Raw genomic sequence first — 25091 nt, forward strand, 5'->3', positions numbered from 1 at the left:
GAGTCCAAGGAGGGACCTCCATGACATTGGTTCATGAGCCTAAATGGGGGAGTAGATGACTATGTAGAATCTTTGTTTGTTCATGCTAATTATTGGCAATCCCTGCTCAGTAATGACCTTTAGATGATCATTTATCATTTAAATTCCGATCCATTTTCAAACACTCAGCCATACCTGTTCCAAAAGGGAATTGTCCATAATGCACCCACTTCGTTTCTTCCAAGGCATGATAATCTGTCAAAACAGGTTATCAACAGCATTGCCTTGCCCATCTCTGTTTGGATCTCAGGCCAAGAAGCAACAAATCTCAGAAGGAGAGAGACCAGGTGCATTCCCATTTCAGGTCTTCAGGTCTCTTAGCCCAAGAGAGGACAGCAGGTGCAACTCCAGGTCCACAGGCCAAAAGACTCAGGGTTGATGTCCATGCAGCCTAGCAAGGACCTAAAAACTTAGAGAGATCCTGTCCCCCTCGCAAAAAATAAATAGACAGATAGATAGATAGATAGACAGATAGATACAAATATGACCATGAATGTAGCTAACTGGTAGTTTGTGTGTGTGTGTGTGGATTCAATACCAAGTTTGAAGAAAATTTTGAAAAAAAAGGAAACAACTCTCTATGCTGTAGTAAAAACCCCTGGAGGAGTTTGTGTGCACAGCACTCAGGGTGGAAGGCCAGGCTGAACATTGTCCATGCTGTGAGTGCCAGGCAGGGGTCACTCAGCCCAGGTGAAACTAAAAGATGGAAAATCATGAAGGACTGCAGCAGAGAGGGGAGTGAAGAGTACCTGGAGATCAGACAGTGTGAGGGTGGGACCTACACTGTGCCAGGCCACATTGCTTGACACACGTCACTGTCCATTTGTCTAGTTCCACAGAATGCACAAAGTGACCCTGGTGGCAACTGTAGACATGGGCAGAGGGTGATGAATTGTAACAGAAGCAACAGAGTGTGAGGGTGGTGGTGGAGGGACTGTGGGAGCAGAGGGGACACAGGAGAACACTGTACTTCACCCAGTTTTGCTGAGAACTTAAACTACACTGAAAATCAAAGTCTTAAAATATTCCCATGAGGAATACGTGGAGAGGCCTGTCTTTGCTGCATAACACCAACTATTGCCTCTTTCAGGCCCTTGAGGTCTAAATTCTGTCCTGCGCCATGTCATTGAGGCTGTTATAATGGTCACCTGCTCGGGCTGAGCTGAAGAAAAGAGTCAGAGTGCAGAGGAGACAACCTGGATCCTTCCACCAACCCTCCCTGTGGCCCTGGGACCCTGGTGCCCCTGAGTAGTGCTCTTAGCAAGTGGTAGCAGCAGGAGGAGCAGCTGGGGCAGCCCAGCTCACACTTCTGCTCCCTGGGAGGTTTTTTTCATGGCCTGTGTCACTGTGGGCAGGTAACTGCTACCTTGTTGACAGTAATAAGTGACAGCATCTTCAGTCTCCAGGCTGCTGATGGTGAGAGTGAAATCTGTCCCAGATCCACTGCCACTGAACCTCAAGGGGACTCCAGATTGCACACTGTTTGCAGAATAGATGAGGGGCTTAGGAGCTTGCGCTAGTTTCTGCTAATACTAGTGTAAATTATAGCTAATACCCTGACTGGACCTGCAGGTGATGGTGACTCTCTCTCCATGAGACACAGGCAAGGAGGGTAGAGCCTGGGTCATCATGATGTCACATCTGGCACCTGACATTGGAAACATAAACATAAATATCCTTAAAATTAATCAGGTTTCAAGAAGACTTTCCTGAGTAGCCAGGCAGCTGTGGCCACACTATGCTGGGGACATCCCCAGTGATGTCCCTCCTTACCTGGGAGGCAGAGCAACAGGAGCCCCAGGAGCTGAGTAGGGGCTCTAATGGCCATGCTGTATCCTGACTGGGACTGACCCTGCACAGGGTGTGAGCAGCCTCTTAAGGAATCCTCAGGGCAGTGGGCTGTGCTGTGGGCACATGCAAATTAGCAGGGCTTGGCAGGCTGGGCACAGCTGCAGGGCAGGCTCCTCCTGCTCAATCAACACAGGCTCAGTGTGTCCAGATGTCTGAGGTCAGACCAGGGCAGCTCAGATTTGCTTGAGGAACATAGTTCCCTGGGGCCACAGGACACAGTCAACCCCCTGAGCTGTGGGGGGTGAGCTGTACTCACTTTCTGGTTCAGGATAGGCTGTCCTTGTGTCTTAAGCACAGTTCTGTCTTGGTGACCCTTGGAGGAGGAGAAGGCATTACAGAAGCAAGGGGATAGTTTCTGCTTTGGAGGTAAAACAGAAATAAAGACAGAAAGAGAGGGAGATGTATAAACTCACTGAAGTGTTTGGGGTTTCTGGACATTGGCACAGCATGGTTAAGAGGCAAGAAAGGAGGTAAATGTTAGAGTCTGTAAACAAGTCAGGATGGTGCCTGGCACTTTTCCAGAGGGAGTGGTTAATGTTAGAGTCTGTAAACAAGTCAGGATGGTGCCTGGCATTTTGCTAGAGGGAGTGGTTTGCAAAGTGACACCATCGAGCCATTGAGTGTGGAGATTCCTTATTGTTTGACTGCTGTATCTAGTTTATGTTAATTAGATAAGCTGTGTGCAATGTATAAATACCACTCAGGTCCTACAATAAATGGCTTCCTCTCCTGCTGTATCAACGTACACAAGTTATTCGTCATACCCCGGTTATTTTGCTGCAGCTGAACTGATGCAGGGAACTACTCATGGACCAGCCCTCCTTGCCTCAGAGTCCCTCAGAGCACACTCATACCCATCATGGTGCCCATCTTCTCCAGACGAGCATGTCTAAGGCCAGCCAGGCTCTTCCTCTTAACCGTTCTTTATAAAAAGAATAATTTTACAAACAAGTGAAAGTACTATAGAAGACTAGAGAATATAGGGCTGGTCCAGCATCTTGGTAAAAACAGCAAAGTTCCTGAATCCTTACATATCTCTGCTTTTCCAGTATTACCACAGGGCCTTTTAATTCTTAGTAATGCCTCAGAACCTCAGGAGGGCTGCATTCTCTCTAAACATTGTGTCCTGCATCAGGACCTCTAGCAACATTTCCAGGAATAAAACAGGGCAAAGTTCTTCACTTTTGTTCTTCTTAGAGTTACCAGCAACCTTTCTTACTTTTCTCTTTCTTTATTCCTTCCTTTCTTTCTCTCTCTCATTCTTTTAGTCCTTTCTTCCTCCCTTTGGTGCTGATGCCTGAACCCAAGGCCTGGTGCATGAGGCACAGTTCTCTACTTCTGAGTCAGCCTCTCCCTCCCTCCCTCCCTTAAATATCATTTCTGGGATCATCAGTTGTCTCCTGATACTTCCTCATGCCTTGGTCTGGGAGGGTCACCTGTTCCTACCACATAGAGGAGGACAGAGCTGGTGAGCAGTAAACAAAAGAATGGGAAGATGTTTTGTAAGCTTTCCTCTATTTTAAATATCCCTGTGCTTGTGTTAAGAACCTTAGGGAAGAGAGACAACAATGAAGTCTTTACTGTAGGGATGGGAAGAGTACATTCAAGTCAAGTTTCTCCTTAGCACCTGTAGGTGGATAATTGTGGCAATGTGGTCTGAGCTTTAGAGGAAGGAAGGACTTTGCTTGTGTAGTAGTGTCATGGTGAGATTGCAATAAATCACCCTGTAAGTCTTAAAGCAGTGGACAAGACATTTATTCAGGAGCGGGTGGGCCAAGGGGCAGGCAGCAAGTGTAAACTCTTGGGCCCCCTCCAGGGTTTGAGTCCACTTTTTTAGTATAAGTAAAGAATGGCAGCACATTAATCACAAGTGGCTGTTGCTGGTTCAAAAACACAAACCAACATCACAGGATTTAAAATCATAAGCAGCAGGGAAGTGGGTCAAAATCACTCTAGTTGAGCACAGGTTAAAGAATGGTCACCAACATCTAGACGACCATTCTCTGGCAGGAAGTATGGCCCCGGAAACATGGGGACCTCAGAGAGAACAACTTTACATTGTATAAGAATTGCCATTTTGTGTTGCCAAACTGCTGTACCAGCCCCTTTTGATGGGCACAGAGGCCGGGGTTCCCATGGGAGAAGCACTTCGTACAGGAGGTGGAGTCTCAGGGTAAAGTGGAGTCTGTGTGGTCACTGCCCATGTAGCCTGGCCCATAGCTGTAGATGGGAGAGGCTGGGCAGGGGCTCAGACAGGCTGAGCTCAGGAGGGGCTGCCCCAGAGCTGCAGGCTCTGGACCTGAGCTCTGAGGACCCAGCTCTCCTGGGCAGTGGGGCTGAGAACCTGGGGAAGCAGAGGACCTGCCCTCAGGCTGTGGGCAACAGGTCCAGGGAAGGAAGGTGTTCCACACTCTCGGCTGAGCCTAGCTGAGAAGCCATGTCCAGGGGAGTTTCAGAGACCAGGACTCAGTGGTGGGCCTAGCCCTGTGGGATAGCTGCACTCTCTGCTGAGCGCACTATCCTGGGCAGAGACCCTGCTGGACATGAGAGGAGGGTCAGCAAAGACCCACAAGAGCCACATCTCTGCCAGAATCCAAAATGCTTAGAAATTAATGAAAGGAATATTATGCCACATATGTAATATTTAGGAGATAAATTATGTGGATCTACCTGTGTTTACTCTGCATCTCTAGTATGAGTATATGTGTGCACATAGATATGTCTTGACTTTTGGTTTAATGTGTGATTTTAAGGTTGTTTTCAATATTTTGTCAGTTCTGGTGGTCTGTACAGAGCCTCTCACATGCTAGGCCAGCAATGAACTACATCCAAATCGGTTTCATTTTATTTATATACAATCCCAGGAACCTGATCTAGAAACCCTGAAACAGGATCAGTAGGTCCCTGCTGAATTAGTCTTCTTAGGATGATGATGAGCATTTTCCCCATGGAGACCACAATCAACAGAATCCAGAGCCCCACGGGTACTGTGTTAGGTGCTGTAGGAAGGCCTGAACTGTTTAGATTGAAGCCACAACTACCACGAAGAGCTGTTGGTGTAATGGTGTTGGGACATTTTACCTCCCTTGGAACCGTGGCCATTACTGAGTGTTGGCTGAGACGGCCTCATGGGTTAGCATTTCCGTATATGTGACCTGTCCGGATTGGCATTTGTGGGCTTTTAGCCTATGTGTGGGCTTTTGACCTTAATCCCACCTAGCCTAATGATTTAATCTGAAATCTGCCTAGGCCCCTTAGTGACAGCAACTTAACTGCTCCTTATTGGTTCTTGTTACTGTCTCTTCTTACTCCTTCCTATCACTATATAACCCTGTCCCTGACACAATAAAGTTGGGATTATTGCACCTTCAAGGTTTACTCATCTCCCGACTCGGTGTGATTGTGTGGGCCAGGTTGGGTGGCAGGCCGGGTTTTGATACTTACCCTCTTGCTCACCCCAGGAGACACTAGCTGGTCTAGTGCACTTCACTACCTCTGTCAGAGGGCGGTTCCTACAGCTGGTGCTTGGTGCTTCAGAGATGACAGGCTGGTCTCCCATGTACCCTTATGGGGGGGGGCGACATAACAGCTGCACAACTTACCTACCTATAGTTTCCACTGTTCAATCCACAAGCAAGAGTTTACCCACTGACTAGGCTAAGGCTTTCCTAACTCCCAAATTTTACAGAGTCATGGGGAAGCACAACACTCCCATCAACAGATGCTCAGGTGCTCCCCTCAACAATCATGGAAAGCTCTGTTTACACTCCTGATAAGGTGCCAACTCACATGGTGATCAATGAGTAAATATTCATTATCTCTCCTTTAGATTGATTTGGAAAGTGTCCATTTTTTCACTTTCATTACACTGGAGGTCCTACCAAATTCCACAAAGCAAACAAAGATATAAAAGTCACTCATTTTGAAAGAAAAAAATAAAATATATTTATATACTAATAACAAAACTTGTACATATTCTTAAAGATATAACTGAAAATCTCTACTTTTACAAAGTCTCTGGACTCATTTTCAGTATATACAGTACATGTGGTAGATTAAAGAACATTTGTATAAATAAAGACTTTATCATGTTCATACAGTAGAAAACTTAATGATATTAAGATTGCATTTAACCCAGAATTTAGACACACATACACAAACACACATACACACTCCATTCAAATCTAAATCTACAAATGATTCACTGAAATTGATGAATCTATGATAGAATTTATAAGGAAATTTAAAGTACCTGGTATGACCACAGAAAATTTAAAGGAGAAAAATATTAATTTCTCCTATTTTGAAACCTATTATTAGGAATATAGCTCAGTGATAGAACATTTAAGAACATTTGCCTACAATATAGAGTATCTGGGTTTGTTTCCCAGCACAGCAGGAAAAAAAAAAAAAAGAAAGAAAAGAAAGTGTTATAGATCTTCAATAAGAGTGCACTCTAGGTACAACTACAGAGGATACACAAAAACATCACAACAGAAAAACCTGAGAGTCCATAAGGATCCACATGTAGAGTGTCATATGATTTCTAATAAATAATAAAGGATATAAAAATTTCATTTTTTTCAAAAAATTGCAAAGAGCATTTGGATATGAAAATAAAATTAAATGGACTTTAGAAAAAAGTTCTCACATCTTTATCAATAAACCTGTGAATTAACAGAGGATCAGAGTCCAAAAGAGCCAAAGAGCTCTTTGACCCTAAAGAGCCAAAGCAATCTCCAGAAACAAGAAGAACCTGGAAGCAATGTCTTTCCAGATCTCACTTCCTAATTTCAAACTGTACTGTAACAGTTGAGTAAAGGAAACCCTGTGGTGTTGGGAAAACAGCCTGATACATAGACCATGGCACTAAACTGAGAACCCAGAAATAAGCCCCCATGTCAATGGCCCACCAGTCTTGACAAAAGCCCTGAGAACACACACAGGGAAATGAAGTCTCCTCAATAAATAGTGTTTGGAAAAAGGAACACACACATGCAAAGAATGAAACTGGAACCTCATGTAACACGACATATAGAATTGAACTCAATTGGACTAAAGATGTAAATATAAGATTTGAAACTGTATCACCTAAAAGAAAACATAGGAGGAATGATCCTTGACACTGGTGTATCAGTGACTTCCCAGATATTACAACAAAAGCACAGGCAACAAAAGTAATTATTGACAAGTGGGACTAAAAAATTGTGTACAGCAAAGGAAATAATAAGAGGAAGAGGAAATTAAGAGAATGAGAGATGATACCTGCAAAGAAAATAAACCAAATAGAGTTAATATCCAAGATATATAAGCTGTTCACACAACTCAACAGCAAAAATGGAAAATAAAAACAAAACAACAAAAACAACAACAACAACAAAAATAAATAAAAATTGACCAACGACCTGAACAGACATATTTCCAGAGAAGATGTGCAAGTAGTCAACACATACTTGAAGGTGCTCATTGTTATTGTTACAATTTAAAAATGAGGTGTCCCCAAAAGCTCATATGTGAGACAATGAAAGAAAGTTTAGAGGTAAAACTGTGGGGGTTAGGAGAGCCTTAGCCTAGTCAGTGAATAAATCCATGTGTGTGGATTAAATGGTGGTAACTGTAGGTAGGTAAGGTGTGGCTGGGGAAGTAGGTCCCTGGAGATGTGACTTTTGACTTTGTGATTTGTCCCTGGTTAGAGGTGCTCCCCCTGCTCCTTGTTGCCATGTCCTGAGGTGCTATCCTACTCCACACTCTTCCAACAACATGTCCTGTCCCAACTCAGGCCCAGCACCATGGAGTCAACCATTTATGGACTGAATCCTGTGAATCCACAAGTCAAAACAAACGTGTCCACTTCTATGTTGTCTAGTCTAGTGTTTTGGTCACAGCAATGAAATGTTTAGGTTGAATAAAACAAAAATTGGTAATAAAAATGGGGGCAATTTTTATGTCTACCTGGTCAAGTGTTTCAGATTCTTTGAAAATATTTGGAACTTTTGGGAAAAAATTTGAAAATTATAGAGATTCAAGTTAGAAAAGGTTTAGATTGTTGTAAGCAGAGTTTACTGTGTGATTCTGCTGAAAGCTCAAAATACCAGAATGCTGATAGAACTGTGGACTGTAAGGCTGGGATCATGAGTTTTCAGAGAAAGTAGACTATTGGAAATTGGAATAGAGGTGACTTGTGTTGCTCTGGCAATGAAGTCCATATTTTGTACATGTTTTGAGACTGTCTGTGAGAGTGAATTTAAAGCTGATGGACTAGTTATTCTGATGGAGAAAATTTCACTCTCCATATGCTTTAAATCATCTCTTTATGTAAATAATGGTTCCACTATATTGTGTAGGGGCTAATATCAAGAAAATGTTAGTACAAATTCAGTGTATATTCAATCTGTGATTGATTGAATCCAATAATGCAGTCTCCCGAAATACAAAGGTTTGACTTTGCTTGTCAATAAAATATTTTAAAATTTAAACATAGAAAGCCAATTGCCAAGCGATGGACTGAGAGAATATATCCCAGGGTCACCAATAGGCCTGTTCACAGGGATTTTGAGAAGCAGAAATGGGCTCTGGGGAAACATGCAGATCAGGAAGAGTGGGGGAGACCTAGCCTGGCAGCTGCAGAGCTGGTATTCTGGGGGCTCGGTTCCTGATGGCGTCCACACGCAGTCCCAGAGGATTTTCTTGGTCTTGTGAGAGAAAAACTTCCCTAATTATTCTGGTTCTTATTTGTGTAAGATTTTGTTGTTAGAATGAGGCATCCTCCTTTTAAGAAAGAGTAAACAAAGTAGCTACTTGATCTCATGACTTAATCCTTAATATGAATATGTGACCCTTTCCCCAAAATCCCGTGCAATATCATCTTCTAGAAATCACAAAAAGTGGCTCTGTGTTGGCATGTGGCTTAGAGGAGATGCTGGGTGCCCTGGGCAAGGGGATTTCTTTGAGTAAATTCATAGCATAACTCTTGGGTGTGCTGTGCACCAGAAAAGATCCAGATTATTGGAGCATATTTTCATGGCCAGTATGATCCCTTGTTTGATAGACTAATGAATTTTGTCTTTAATTTTTTCTTGTTTTCTATACCATTTTTTGAACCATTTCTCTAATAGCACTGTCATACATTAGGGTGTGTTTTCTTTGCCTGAGAGGGTTCTTGGATGCTCAATAACAGCACTCCTTTTCTGTCCTCACAGCGAAACTCTGTGGTCACTCTGCCTTCTGATTCTCCTTCCTCCAAGTACACTGAGATATTTCTTAACTAAAAATTATTAATACATGCAAAAATTAACATATATTTTACATAATCCATTAATACTGTTGGGCTTTTGTTCTGTAACTCATTATTATGTTCAGTTACACTAATTTATACAACCTGAACTCACTGGAGCTCTTGAGGATCATTATTTTGGTTAAACTGCACTTTCCAATAGCTACTCTTCTCAGAAAGCAGTCTTCCAAAACCAGAAGACAGCAAGGACCACTGAAGTCCCCAGCAGGTAACTAGACTTCAGCACAAAACTGAACAGGGAATGAAGGGAAAGGTCATTACAGAGACACTGGATCCAGTTCATCAAGAAGCTGGGATTATGAGTGTACATGAACCCAACATTGGAATACCTAATCATAGAAAGCAAACATTAATAGACCCACAGGGAAATGAAGACAGCAGTACAATAATACAAGGGCAGATGGGTCCCCTACTTTCAGCAGTGAATAGACAGGAACCACCATTGTAGACAAATGGACACAATAGACATCTACTAGACCTCATTTCCAACAGCAACAGAACACACATTCTTTTCAATCAAACATGGACCATTCTCTGGAGCATATGTTAGATCACTAAACACATAATGGCTACTTAAGAAGACTGAAATCACCAAGTGTCTTCTCCTGACACAATGCCATAAAACTAGAGCTCACTACAGAAGAATTGTAGCAAATTCACAAATGGGTTCAGATTTTAAAATTTGGGCGTGAATGGTCAAATTCAAAGGATCGTAAAAGAATAGAATGAACAGTTTTCTGCCAATAAATAGAATAACCTAGACAAAATGGATAAAATCCTAGATGGACTCAACCAACCAGACTAAGTCATGGAGAAACAGACAATCTGAATAGAGCAATATAAAGAAGGAGATGGAGTCAGTAATCGTGACTCTCCCCTCAAGGGCTGGGGTGGAGCTCAGTGGCAGACATGTTGCCTAGTGCATGACAGGCCCAGGGTCCATTCTTAAAACTTCAGGAAGGAAGGAAAAGAAGGAGGAAAAGAAATCATCCATTATAGAATACCTCCAGAATTCGATGGCTTCATTATTGGTTTTATTAAATATTTATAATATTGCACTGTTGGGATTGAACTTGGGGCCTCTTGTATGCCGGCAAGTGTTCTACCACCCAGCTACATACCCAGCCCCTAAAATATTTAAATAACATTGATCCTTCTTGCCCAGAACAGAGGTGTATGCCTATAATCTCAGCTGCTCTGGAGACTGAGGCAGGAGGATTATAAGTTTTAAGGCAGCCTCAGTAAAAGTGAGGCACTAGGCAACTCAGTGAGACCCTGTCTCTAACTAAAATACAAAACAGGGCTTGGGATGTGGCTTAGTGGTTGAGTACCCCTGAGTTCCATTCCACATACACATCCCCTGACCCCAAAGAAAATATTGAGAATTTTTAAACTACCAAAAATTGAAGAGGCAGGAGCACTCCCAAACTCTGGACTTGTTTGACTTGTAGAATGTGTGAAGGCTGCACTACCCAAGAACTCAGGGCTGACCCTGCAGCACCAACCACCTTCTACCCTTGGAATGTGAAAACTGAGGCTGTCCACTGGAGAGAGAGAGGCCACCTACAGGAGAAGCACCCAGCCCACAGCCACACCCATCACCACACCTGTGGGCATTCTAGACCTGGCACAGCAAGGGAGCTAGCCGAGTACTATGAGCAGGCTCCTTCTTGTGAGGAGGAGTGTTCTGTCTCTGGTGCTGTGCAGAAGAGCTCAGGAACATTGACAGAAAACAAAATACAACAAACAAAAACAGTTTGAAGTCACCCACGACTCCTTCAATTGGCCTGTCATTGAGAGGACAACCTAGGAACCCTGGTTGAAAGTAACTCCAAATGTGAGGCAGGTAGACAAGGCCAGCATGAAGCTCCAGCCAAGATGACCTGCTGTGGATAGTTGCATACAGCAGCCAGGCACAGCGGCCAAGGACCCACTGCCATGCCACAGCCTCTCAGAAGAAATGAACCATCATTCAGTCTGAGGGTCAGTGACTCTATTATATGGTGATCAATGATGGAAGACTCCATCCATAAATCCCTTGGTACCTCCCCTGTGGTGGAATGTGACTTGCACACTGTCCCCAGCCCCTGTTTCAGCAGGTCAGAAAGCAAAGCTCTGAGAACCTGCAGAGCTGCAGAAAGGGCTCTTATACATCTTAGGCTGTGCCTCCTGCAGGGAGCAAGTGTCTGCACAGGGTAGTGTCTGGAGCACACAGGGAACATTTCTGCTTGGGCTCAGTCACTGTAAGAAGCTGGCTGAAGTGCTGCTGACAGTAAAACACCCCAGCATCTTCAGCTTCCACTCCATGGATGGACAGGGAGAAGTCAAAACCAGAACCACTTGCCCGGATCTTGGAAGGGGTTACAGCAGCCCTGAGGGATGCCCCAAAGATGAGCAGCCTGGGAGCCTCCTGGAGTCTCTGTTGGTACCCGGCCATGGAGGTACCTACCGCCATGCTGCTTCTACAGGTGATGGAGACAAAGTCACATTGAGAGGTTGCCAGGCTCTCTGGGGACTGAGTCAGGGTGCACTTCCCCCTGCAGCCAGCAAGGACACAGCATCCAGGGTGCACCATGAGTTACTTCTCTCAAAGGATTGTTAGAAAAACAGTGCCCCCACCGCAGAGAGGCCCAAGGCAGGTCAAAGTCCCCTGCCTCTGCCTCTCTGTCACCCTGGGGCTCAGCCTCAGGTTCCCAGGAGTGAAATCACCTTGCCTTATTACACCACCATTTCCAAGTCCACTGACAAACAGTATCTCTAGGCCTACAGTTAAATTCCCACCTTATTGTCTTCCAGCTGAATGTGCTTTCCCAGAAACCCCACCACCAGGAGGCAGAGGAGCCGGACCAGGAAGCTCATCTTGCAGTGTCCACAGAACCTGCTGCTCTGGACCCAAGGACAAGCAGTGGGGCTGGGCACCTGTTTTAAGTCCATGTGCTCTGGAATTAGGACTCATATCCAGGGGTTAAATAAGCACAGCTGGCCCTGGAGTTCATTTGCATACCTGATGGCCTGAGCAGAAGTACTCTCCAGGGTCCTCCAGGGCTGTCAGGCTCTCTCCACCTGCCCCTCTATGGAGGTGGCCAGGGGATGCATGAGCCTCTCATCTCTTGGAGGATGCATTGAGTGGGACAAAGATGCTGCCAGTTCCCAGGCTCCTCTCCAGAAGATAGTGTGAGATCACCCAAAGCCTGCAGGACACCTGCAGAATGTTCCCTGTGCCATGACAGTGAGGGGCAGCTCTGAGGCTTCTCCAAATAGATGCCAAGCTGACAGAAGGCCAGCAACTAGGTGTCCCAGGAGGATGGGCACACTGACCTTCTTCATAACTGGACTCTGTGAAGAGAGAGTCCTGTGAGTCCCTGAACTTCACCTTGAGTCGAATAAAGGAAGAACTAAGTGGGGGCATGGATATACAACAGTACCCAGGATAGCTGAGGGCTCCATAGGGATGGGTGGATGGGTGGATAGGTCCTGGATTTTTGAGTTCCAAACCAGAACCTTTGGATATTACATTGGTATATGAAAGATTTTTTCCCATCAGATGAGATGAGGTGGGACTAGATATCTGCTTCTAATTCAACACTGAAAGTATTAACTAAGAAAAATACAACCAACATTGTAGTGATTTTTTACTTTGGAAGTGTAGTGGTGACATCACTTGGCCCACAACATATGTGCCATTTTAGTCAGGGTTCACCTGCTCCCTCCCTGACTCCTGAGGGCCACTCAGTTTTGAAGACAATCCAAGGTCCAGGTAGAAACAACCCAGGACACTCCTCTGTAAGGACCACATCTCCCCCATGGTGGAGGGCCAAATGGTTTTGTCTGTCCTCTGTATGGAAATGGTGATAGGGAAGGTCATTCAGCAACTCTTCCTATGTGAGCCCCTCCAGGGTGCAGAGACCCTTGGAGAAGTGTGGTCACTGGTGTCCATGAAGGAGAGAAGCTGAGGGTGCAGGGAGGGAGACACAGAGGTGTGAGAACATGGAGAGATGGTTCTTCACCATTCATGTTACTGAGTGTGGGGTCATCAGGGCAGGTCCTCCCCTATGCTGGCCTGCCTTTTATGTAAAGTGCCTGGAACATGTGATGGAGGATATTCACATTGGGAGATGATCCGGAATTCTTCAGATGGGCCCTGAGGGTGTTCTCATAAGAGAGCAGGAGATCAAACTTGGAAGAGGGGAGGCCATGTGAACAGTGACATAGTCACTGTGGGGATGTGGCCTCAGCCAGGGGAGCTGGAGACTCCAGAAAGTGAAGACAGTGAAGGCTGGTGCAGGAAACCTGCCATCAGTGCTCTGGACCTGTCCCATGGAAGGAGACCCAGCCTTATGCACTTCAAAACCCCAAGAGACTATCTGATGTTTTAAGCCAACAGCTTTTTGATACTGTGTTATGACAGCCCTAATCAGCTTACACAAACAGGGCTTAGAAAACCCATACTGAAGGGGCTAAGGTCATTTGTAATCTCATTGACTTTCTAATGCTGCACATCATAGATAGAAAGAGACTTCTCTGGTGGAACAAATGCACATCTGCCCACAGTGTGTATGATGCCAAGCCAGAGCTCCCTGCACCACAGGTGGAGAAGACAGGCACGTGCACACCATGGCCTGGGGTTGTATCAAAGGGAAGGATTTCACTGCAGATCAACCAATATGGAGACAGGAGGACAGCTTACACCTACATCCTCTGCTGGCCAGTGAAGTGGCCTTCTAAGGGCTGTGGGAAATCCATGATGTCCTGGGTGGTCTTGATGGGATGCAGTTGTATCTTTGAAAGTTTTTATTACTTTTTTCTGTGTTCTGATTTCATGGTCAGCATACCAGCTCTTGATTTTAGGGGGTGGAGCTTACAGTCATGGATATAACATTCTGTTGGTTTGAGGATTTTGGTTCTTCCAGGCTCAGGGTCAACCTTAGGTGAGACTTCTAGGTATGTCCCAGGGCATGTTCTATAAAACATTACACAACAGCTAGAAATGAGACAGTTATTTGGAATGTGAGCAGTAGGGGAGAGGGCTTAACTCCACTCTGATTGGAATGATTAGGAGGCAGGGGCATGTGGATGCTCAGGAGAGGCAGAGAGCAAAGAAACATGGGGAGGTCAGGGACTGTGGCTGACATGGCCAAAGCCAGGATTCTGCCTCCCACAGTGTCCTGGGGACACGGCTCCTGTTCCTTTGATGGTTCCACAGATGGAAAAGACTCTCAGGTCCTTGAGAGATGCTTCTGAGTTGTAATCGGTTTACATAGGCCTTAGTGGTGCCTAGCAGGTGGCTTGGCCTAGAGCAGGGGCAGGCTCCAGAGAATCAGGTGACCCTGATGGCTTTCAGTTAAGAATGAAAACTGACTAGGAATATCTTACATAGTGTCTTCATTCTAAGATATTCAAGGGTGTATAAAACAGCCCTGGGGATTTTCTCCAATTTGTATGTACATCTCATGGTCCATGATATGGTCTGTTGCAGGCAACCTTGGATTCTTAGTGTTCCATTCACAGATGAGGGACATTCACAGTCTGGGTCATTTGCCCAGAGCCACATGTAGAGAGAGGTGGAGAAAGTGGCTGTCAGAGCTGTCCCCAGCATGCCTCCTGGGATGGCTGGAGACCCTCAGCAGCTTCCTGGTGGAGCAGCAGCTGGAGTGAGATTGATGTCTTAGAGGTGACAGAGGAGGCACATGTCCTGAAAACAGCACAGCTACTGGCAGAATGGCATCTGCCAACATGTCAGTCATCATGGCCAGGACAGCGAGAGCGAGCAGGAGCTGGGAGCCAGGCCTGGTTTCTGATGCTGTCAGACTGGGACCCTGTTTGTCCTCAGGCAGGCCCTAGAGAGGATAGAGATCCTCTCTTCTGGGACAGAAGCAGGGAAGCTAGAGACACGGTCCATTTTAGGATTCACTAGCCTCTAATCAGAAGTAACATGAAGACCCTCAACTATCAACAGCAAGCATGTGTTCACTCCATGTGCTGTGACTGTGATCAAAGACAAAACAGGTGGACAACATCATGTGCAAAGAAACATCACATGTCACACATTGAGGACTAGAGTTAGAGGAGCAGGAAAGAGAGGAGCCTGGCAGGTCAATGTCCATGAGGTTGGTCCTGAGGATGCTCCTGCTCAGGGAAGGTTGAGATTCTGAAGTAATCTTCAGGGACTGTCATAGGGAGACACACCTCACTGGTCTCAGTGACTCAGATAGTAAAGGTGTGTCTTCTCAATTTTCTTCAGCCTGAGGGTCGAAGTCAAGGGGCAGCAGATGACCCTTTTGTTGTAGGCTCCCTTCCTAGGGCTCTCTTCTTGTCCTCACAGGCTTCTCCTTGTGTCCTGAGAGGGATGGAGAGAGCTCCCTGGACAGAGAGCTCCCTGGCCATCTATTCAGAACAACACAGGTTCTGTGGGATCAGTCTCACCTGGATGACCTTGTTTAACCTCCATTCCTTCATATAGACCACTTATGAAAACCCACCAACAATGAGGCAAGGCATCAACATTTGAATGGGGCAGTTTCACTAATACTAAAGAAATGGCCTTAGTGACTAGGTGGAGGGATGCAAAGACACAGCTGGGCATCTAGTCTCAGAGCACCAACACAGAGAGGTTTGTCCATACCTCGGCCCCCGGGCAGGTCCTCCACATGTTCCTGGCCACACAGAGTCCCCCATTCAAGCCTGGGGATCTTTCTGTTAGTAAGGGACGGTATCTCTCTATTACTTATCTACTATTTCCAAGAGCCAGCTTCTCTTTGTAAATTGTGGTCTCTTCTGACGCCTAATGGTTGCTTATTGTTATTGCACCTCACAAGGTCAGAGTCTGGTCCCAAGGAGGATTCCTGGAGTCCCTTCTCTGTTCCTGATGAAGTTATTCTATTGCTTCCATCACCAGAAGGATTCTGTAGAGAACAGAAAATGATCCCTACTCTGATGCAGACACCAACTTGAGGGCACAACACAAACAGATAATTTCATATTCAGAAAATAAAGTAGTTCTAGGACTGTAAGGGCTAGACACTGTGATCCAGGTGAGATGCCACAGGTGTGGATTTACAAAGGCTCCTGAGGGCTGCAGGGCATACTGTCAGAGGTGGCTGGAACCCTGTTCTACTTGTCTAGATCTGTCCATGCAGCTCCATTTCCATCATGCCAGAGCCTACCCTAGGCCACAAGAGCTACACCAACTGGGAAAGGACATGAGGGCACCCAGTGGATGAGGAGGTTTGTGTTCTGAGCTGCAGCACCATGAAATAACTTGTGAATCTTTTAGACCAACACTGGCCAACAGAATCTTCTGCCATGATGAAAAGATCTGCATCTGAGCTGTCCCATGTTGCAGCCATTAGCCACACATGGCCTGTGAGATTAGGCATGGGAAAGAACCAAGTGCAAAGGAAATGCTCATTGTAAAATTTAACTGAATCTAAGTTTATACAGTCATTGTGGCTAATGTGCTCCACGTGAGACAGCACAATTATTTTTTTTTCTTTTTTTTATTGGTTGTTCAAAACATTACAAAGCTCTTGACATATCATATTTCATACATTAGATTCAAGTGGGTTATAAACTCCCATTTTTACCCCAAATACAGATTGCAGAATCACATTGGTTACACATCCACATTTTTACATAATGCCATAATAGTAGCTTTTGTATTCTGCTACCTTTCCTATCCTCTACTATCCCCCCTCCCCTTCCCTCCCATCTTCTCTCTCTACCCCATCTACTGTAATTCATTTCTCTCCTTGTTTTTTCCCCATTCCCCTCACAACCTCTTATATGTAATTTTGTATAACAATGAGGGTCTCCCTCCATTTCCATGCAATTTTCCTTTTCTCTCCATTTCCCTCCCACCTCATGTCTCTGTTGAATGTTAATCTTTTCCTCCTACTCTTCCACCCTGCTCTATTCTTAGTTGCTCTCATTATATCAAATAAGACATTTGGCATTTGTTTTTTAGGGATTGGCTAGCTTCACTTAGCATAATCTGCTCTAATGCCATCCATTTCCCTGCAAATTCCATGATTTTGTCATTTTTTAGTGCTGCATAATACTCCATTGTGTATAAATGCCACATTTTTTTAATCCATTCATCTATTGAAGGGCATCTGGGTTGGTTCCAGAGTCTAGCTATTGTGAATTATGCTGCTGAATCCCCTCCTCTCGCCATGCACAAAAGTTAACTTAAAGTGGATCAAGGAGCTTGATATCAAATCAGAGACTCTGTGTCTGATAGAAGAAAAAGTTGGCTCCGATCTACATATTGTGGGGTCAGGCTCCAAATTCCTTAATAGGACTCCCATAGCACAAGAGTTAATAACAAGAATCAACAAATGGGACTTACTCAAACTATTTTTTTTTTCTCAGCAAGAGAAACAATAAGAGAGGTAAAGGAGCCTACATCATGGGAACAAATTTTTACTCCTCACACTTCAGATAGAGTCCTAATATCCAGAGTATACAAAGAACTCAAAAAATTAAACAATAAGATAACAAATAACCTAATCAACAAATGGGCCAAGGACCTGAACAGACACTTCTCAGAGGAGGACATACAATCAATCAAGAAGTACATGAAAAATGCTCACCATCTCTAGCAGTCAGAGAAATGCAAATCAAAACCATCCTAAGATAAAAACTCACTCCAGTAAGATTGGCAGCCATTATGCTGGCGAGGATGTGGGGAAAAGGGTACTTTTGTACATTGCTGGTGGGACTTCAAATTGGTGCTGCCATTATGGAAAGCTGTATGGAGATTCCTGGGAAAGCTGGGAATGGAACCACCATTGGACCCAGCTATTTCCCTTCTCAGACTATTCCCTCAAGACCTTAAAAGAGCGTACTACAGGGATACTGCCACATCGATGTTCATAGAGACAGCACAATTCTAAAAGCAGTATCAGCACAATTTCTTCTGCCACCAGGATGCTAATTGACAGGCACACAGTCTGCCCTATGCCATGGCAATAGTGATGGACAGTGACACCCTCAGCCTCTAAGCTGCCTCTGTAAGGCAGACATTAGAAAGCTGATGTGCTGGCACTCTGATGTCTTTTTCTGCAGGGATGGGTTCTAAAGATTTTTCTTCCTTTAAATGGCTCTTGTTTTCCTCCTCCTTTGTGTGCCTTGCCATCTTGTGTTGAAATTCAGACTTTGAATTAAACATTCACCTGCCCAGTCTATGAATTCTTATGTGGAACCCCCCCACTGATGATCTGAGGCCTGGGGTCTGCCTGGGTAAAGGCTTTGATCTTTCCTGGGCATGCAGGTGCCTAAGTATGTTCTTCCCCTCCAATTTCCCCAGAATCCAAGGCTGTTTAGAAATGAGCTGGTTATCCACAGGGTCCCATGGAAGCTTCTTTAGGGCCTAGGTTTGCTGTGTATTTCCTGATCCCTTTTTCTTCATGCAGTGGTCACACACAGTGGTGCCCACCACTGCTGTTCACAGTTCCCTCACCTGAGACCTGAGCCCTCCACTTGTTTCTTTCTGAGTTCTGAGTCATGAGATAGAGATAACAGTACAACAGGCAGCCCTCAGATGAAGTACAAAGTCACAAGTAAGTGCTGCTCTGTTCCTCCTGGGCCACTTGAGGGATCAGGGAATTGGGCCCTTTTTTCTCTATCCTGCCTCTTCCCTCAGGGATGGGGTAGAGAAAGGTGTACAATGGTCCAAGTGATTCCTGCTGTAACTTAAGTAGTCTTTTCTTGACAAGACTTTCATTATAATGTTTCACAAGAATTTGGAGTGTAATCAGAATTTGTATCAGATTTTCCCATTTAGTTTTCAGTTTTTTAGTTTATTTAATTTTTATGTTTCAATAAGGAAAAAATTCCCATAAATCTTTATTTAAATAGTGTTATGCTTACCCTGTCATCCATTAAAAAACTATTCATTGATGAAATAGATTAAAATTTAAAAAAAATATTTAATGAGGCCATTCTTTTCAATTTGAAGGATTGAGTTTTCTAACTGTTCTACAATATTTTCTTTACATTATACTAACAAATTACTTATTTTTACTTTAGTTGTATTCTTGATTGAATATATTAAGTTGGAAGTCTAAATGTTAAGCACAGTATATTTTACTAAGTAGGAGAATTTGTTCATTTAGTTCATTTTTTAAAAAATTTATATTACACAATATTAAAACACTTGTTCATGGATCACTGTAGTTACTAGAACACAATTTGAAACAGATGAAATGAAGCATCATGGCCCTGCCCTCACCTTGGAATACAGGGCCCCTCCTGTCATGTGAGCTCAGCTTTGACAATCATCATTTCTTTAAGTTTTTCTTTATTTTCACCATCTGTGTCCATGTAGGATACAGGTTTTGCTGTCTCTAGATCTAGATGTTTAAAACTCAGTAACAAAGCTGGAACCCATACATTATATTCAGTTTACAAAATGAAGGTCCACTTTCACTTAGGATGTAGCAGGCCTCAGCAGACTATCAGAATCACTGCACTAAGGTCAGAAGAAAATAACCATAAAATAATCACTTTACAATCAAGCTTTTCACACTCAGAAACCTTGGAAGAAATGAAAAGAGGACCTACAAATTTCTGAGACACAGTAGACCTTTTAGGGGAGCTGAAGTTTACCTGTTTTTTGAGTTTCCTCTTTAACATCTTGAGTGTCCCCAGTACTCTGGCATGGCCCTGGCAAAGGGGCTGCCCTTGGGAAGAGGACCTGACTGGGCTTTGGGAGTTGCCTTGAGCTGCAAGGGTGATTGACATGGCTGAGTCCTCAGTAGCAGGCTGGGTTTCTCCTGTGGCCATTTTCTAAGGTTTGGGGGGAGGCAAAAGTGGGAGGATGCCAAGTTCTTGTGGGGCCTCCTCTTTTTTGATTCTGCACTGACCACCTCTGTGTGTGTCAGGGACATGACCTTGGGCTCATGTATGTCTGCTCATCTTCCAAGCTCAGCTTTGCCTCCTGGTCAACTTCCTATCCATCTTGTCCCCATGGTCCCTCCTGAGACACCATTCTCTCTGGACTCAACCCAGGTCTATCTTGCTTGGAGGGTCATCTGGTGGGAACTCTTCTCTGCCCCACTGGGTGTAGTAGGATTGTGTGATATGAGAGAAGAACACTTGGACAAGAGTTTCACTGACCCTTGTGTCACTTGGCCCCTGGAGACTATAGGACACACTACATTTCCATAAGTCTTGCAGTGGGCAAGGACAAACTTGAGGGCCAGGCAGGGTCTGTGACATTTGATATTCTCTCTGAGAAAGAGAAGAGATTCCATCTAGCTTTCTAGGTAAAGCCCAACCCCAGCAGTGTGCCCACCCCAGCCAACAAGGGCCCCGGATGTGTGCTGAACAAGACTTGTCCTTTACCACCCCCCTTCACCTTCTCATTCAGTGCCAGGGCCCTAAGTGTAATAGTATTTTTCTTCTTCTTTTGAACAGGTATTGCCTTAAAGATTCTTACACCTACCCATAGTTTTTGGAATGTGGCATCTATTTTAAGTTCTGTAATTTTTTCACACTTGGCTCATTTAAAAAAAAATATATATATATCCATGCATTCATACCACTCCCTTTTTATTTCAGAACCCATGACTGAATCTGGTCAAAGGTATTGACATGAGGCCTTCCTGGGAGAGTGGTGTAAAATGCCAAGCCCAACCCTGAGCTGGAGAGGGATGTGGGCCAGAGATACAGGAGGTACAAAGAAGGGTGAGGGAGAGGAGGGCATCACAGCCCTGCTCAAGTCCAGCCATGTGCAGATGAGGTTTAACCAGAATAAACACTAAAGAAAACACATACAATTGTTTTGCCACAAACCACCTGATTCTGAGCCTGTTTCCTGGTGAAGGCACCTGATGGGAGGTAACCCCAGCCTGAGCTGTTATTCAGCTCCCTTTCCATCATGCTGGGTTGATCATAGGCTCCTGAAGACCCTTCACCCTCCCTCCTGCTCCTGCCCTGCCCCTCTGATGAGGTCTTAAAAGAGCTTGAATTCTAAGCTAGGTACATGGTCCAGAGTCCTTGACTACTCTCTGTGCCCCTGAAATTCCAGGATCTTTCTCTTCAATAGACAGAGAATCTGTGGTGTCTCCCCCCTGACAAGCAGCACATGTGGCAGCTGGGCCACCCAGCAGGGAGGTTTGTGGGTTTTATACTTTATTTTTTTATAGTTAGTTTTTATACCTTGCTCAGAATAATAACACCAGCATCCTCAGCCTCCACTGTCCTGAGGTCCAGCATGAAATCTGTCCCTGACCCTCTGCCACTGAAGTTGCCTGAGACCCAGATATTACTGGAAGCCCAAAAGGTCAGAAGCCACATAGACTCTCCTGCCTTCTGTAAGAATCAATGTATCCATCTGTCTGTAGAATGCTCTGTGTGGACCTGCAGGAGGTAGATGGGTGTGAGGCAAGAGGGAGGAAGGAGCCTAGGTCATTACAGTAGCACCTGTGGATTCTCAAGTGAGAGAGAAATGGAAGGTTATGCCTACCATTTTGAGCCAAGGTCATGATTTCTCATCCAACATTAAACTCAGGCTATTGTGGGTTGTGTGTGTATATGTGTGTGTGTGTGTGTGTGTGTGTGTGTGAGTGTGTATGTCTATGTGTGTATTGTTGTGAGTGTGTATGTGTTTGAGTGTGTCTGTGTGTGGGTGTGTGAATGTGTGTGTCTTTGTGTATGAGTTTGTGTGTGCATGTGTGTTAGTGTGTGTGGGTGTGGGTGTGAGTGTGTGTGTTTGTGTTGTCTGTGTGAGTGTGTGGGTGTGGGTGTGAGTGTGTGTCTGTGTGTGTCTGTGGGTGTGAGTGTGTGTATGTGTTGTCTGTGTGAGTGTGTATGTGTTGTCTATGTGAGTGTGTGTGTGGGGTGTGTGTGTATGTGTGGTCTGTGTGTGTGTATGTGTGGTCTGTGTGAGTGTGTGTGTGGGTGTGAGTGTGTGTGTATGTGAGGTCTGTGTGTGAGTGTGTGGGTGTGAGTGTGTGTGCACTTGTCTGTGTGTTTGTGTGTGTATGTTAGTGTGTGTGCCTGTGTTGTGAGTGTGTGTTTGTGTGTGTGAGTGCATGTGCCTGTGTCTGTGTGAGTGTGTGAGTGTGTGTGTGTGTGTGTGCCCCAGTAGTGGTGATCAACACCTAAGGGTCCCACCCCCAGCAGGCCTGCTCTCCCTGGAGCACACCTGCTCTCACCTGATGGACAGGGGCTGCCCTTTCACTGCTGGGCTCCCCTAACCCCACCTGTCTGAGATCAAAGCAGGAGGATTCTGAGGTGAAGGCCTCAGAACCCACCCCTGGCTGGTGCTGTGCTGCTGGGAGGAGAGCAGGTGGGCAGAGCAGCTTGCAGCTTCACAGACACACCTGCCACACAAGAGGCTATGTTTCCTGACCTCGGCACACACAGGCCCAGGGTGAGGGGGTTAGGGCTGCAAGAAGCCTGAACCTGCTACTCCTGCCTAATTATCCTGGTACAGGGTCATGATCAGACCTTGGCTAAGCAGCCAGGATGGCTTCTATCATATCCATGTGACACTATGACATCACAGTGAGGAAGGAAGAACTGGACCCCATGATTCTCAACCTTCAGTCTGACCAGGAGGCTGTGGCTGGAGGTCACATCCCCCTCTCTCTCTATGCAGGTCACATTCCCTGTTCCCCATGACGCTGCCTGGACCTGTGCTGGCCACCTCCTGAATCACCTGAAGCTTCATTCTGACACTTACCCAACTGTCCTACCAGCTGTCACCAGTGGCAATGAGATGTCAAAGAAGTGGTTCTGTCAAAAAGATGTGGCCTGAGGGACCCTATATTGGCAGGCATGGTGGGGGGGTCTGCTGGGACTCCTGGGGTGGAGCTGCCAACCCACCTAATTTGTCCCAACACAATACCTTCCAGAGCCTCTATGAGACCCTTAGCAGCTTCCAATGGCTCTCAGGCCCAGGGTCAGCACTCAGCAGTTGGGTGGTTTCACCCAGGGCCCAGGGGAGTAGCAGGGAATGTTCCAGATGTACCACCAGGCACTGAGCTTCTCTCCTCAGCCTCTGCAGGTGCTGAGAAAAGGAGAGACCTATCCAGGCCCCCTGAGGATATGATGCTGGTATTTTTATACCAAACATCATTGTTGAAAGAGTGAACAAATAGATTATTTTATATTAAGATACAGGTAATACTGTCAGTAATCAGCAGATTTATGTCAAGTTATAATTCATGAACTTTATCCTCATGTCCACTACAAAGTTTCCATCTTATCCTGTCACTTCTGTATGAGCTCACTCCAGGAATCACAGGGATTGTCCCACAGTTAATGTCAAGGGGAAAAATAAAACTAGGATTTGACTTGAATGGATTAGCTCAAAAACTGTCACAGGTTAGATGAATGCACCCAGAGTGTAGCCAGAATAATGGCTCATCAGGGGTACAGCAAGTGTCTTATTAGAGGGTTCCTCTTCATGCTGAGGGGGGCATAAGTCACCTGAAAACTTAAACTCTAAAATAATTAGTGAAGAACAAAGGACAAAGAGTCAGAAATATATACACAAAACCGAAGCCCCTGATACACCCAGTCCACACAAGAGTAGGAATTAGACATAGGAAAGATGGCTCTGGTGGTTTATTTAAGGGGGTGCATCAAAGGCAGGGATAAGGTCTCAAGGGGGAGCTTTGCTTCCTGTTGTCTTGAAGTCAGCAGGTTGATTGGCACCTTGGCAGGTCACATCTCAAGTGCTCTGTAGGCCATGGCAGAGTGGGATAGAAATTCACAATATCTCTGGGCAATTGACCTGAGAAAATGTCCACTGGTCATTCCCAGGCACCAGATGTTCCTATCCACCAGGCTTCCATGCACAGTGACCCACATACAACCTATGGACAGCTCATAACAATGGGTGGATCTCATATGTTACATAAAGATAGTAGATGTTTAGGAAGAGCATATGGTGTGTGGACAGGGGGTGCCCTGATCAAAGATCTGTGCATGGACTACTTGTCAGCTGCTTGACTGAGGACCTGGAGAAGACAGGAAATCAGAAACAGTGATCCTGAGAGATGCAGCAGATGGGCTCATGGAGGGGGTTCTGCATGTGCAGACTTTATAGATTCTGTGGGACAGCAGAGAAGGTGCCACAGAGGAGAGCTAAGTGGCCCCATGAGCTAGAAGTCTCTCTCCTCTGGGAAGACTGTCTGGTCTCTGTGTCCCTTACTACCACCATATTTGCACAATAGATCCTTGATCAAGTGGTGGCAGGGATGGGGGTCATAACAAGTGCCACGTCTCTCCACTCCACCTCTACTGGTGCTGTTGGTACTACAGCCACATCAGGGTATCTGATTTCTCTGCAGCAGAACCAAATGTCACCAGCCACCTGTGGGAAGTTGGAGTTTAATCAGTGTCCCCTGGAGGGCTATGGCGACTTCCTCTTGGAACACACCTGTGCTGTGGTCATGTGAGCCTTCCCTGCCCACTCTCAGGAATGTCAGTATCCAAGCACTCAGAGAGCATGTGGTCAGCTGAGATGGGAATCTTCACACTTGGACCTACTGTGTGCTGCAGGAAAAGGAACACTAAGTGCATGATGGTGACTTCCACTGGTCCTCCTAACACAGCATCAACCACAACCCACTTGGGGAGGACCTCCTGCAGACTGGAGGAGTCTCTTTGAGATTTACTTCATCTTAATTTCATAACCCTGATGGCAGAAAGGAATGTCTTAGAGAGCAAAGGGGCATGTGACCTTCTAGTCTTGACTGTAAACTCTGCTTGAAACAGGTTCTCATCTCAACAGTAAAACTTCTCCTGGAAACACGCAGAATACCTTAAAGTATATTCTAATCTTCATTAACTCAGGGTCCTTCAGACAGGAGACAGTGAGACATATAATTTCCTTATTCTTGTGCCGGTTGTACAATTCAACTATAATCATAGGTTTCTGCTTCTCACTAGG

The sequence above is a fragment of the Urocitellus parryii genome, chromosome 12 (assembly GCF_045843805.1).
Source record: "Urocitellus parryii isolate mUroPar1 chromosome 12, mUroPar1.hap1, whole genome shotgun sequence".
Classification (NCBI taxonomy): Eukaryota; Metazoa; Chordata; class Mammalia; order Rodentia; family Sciuridae; genus Urocitellus; species Urocitellus parryii.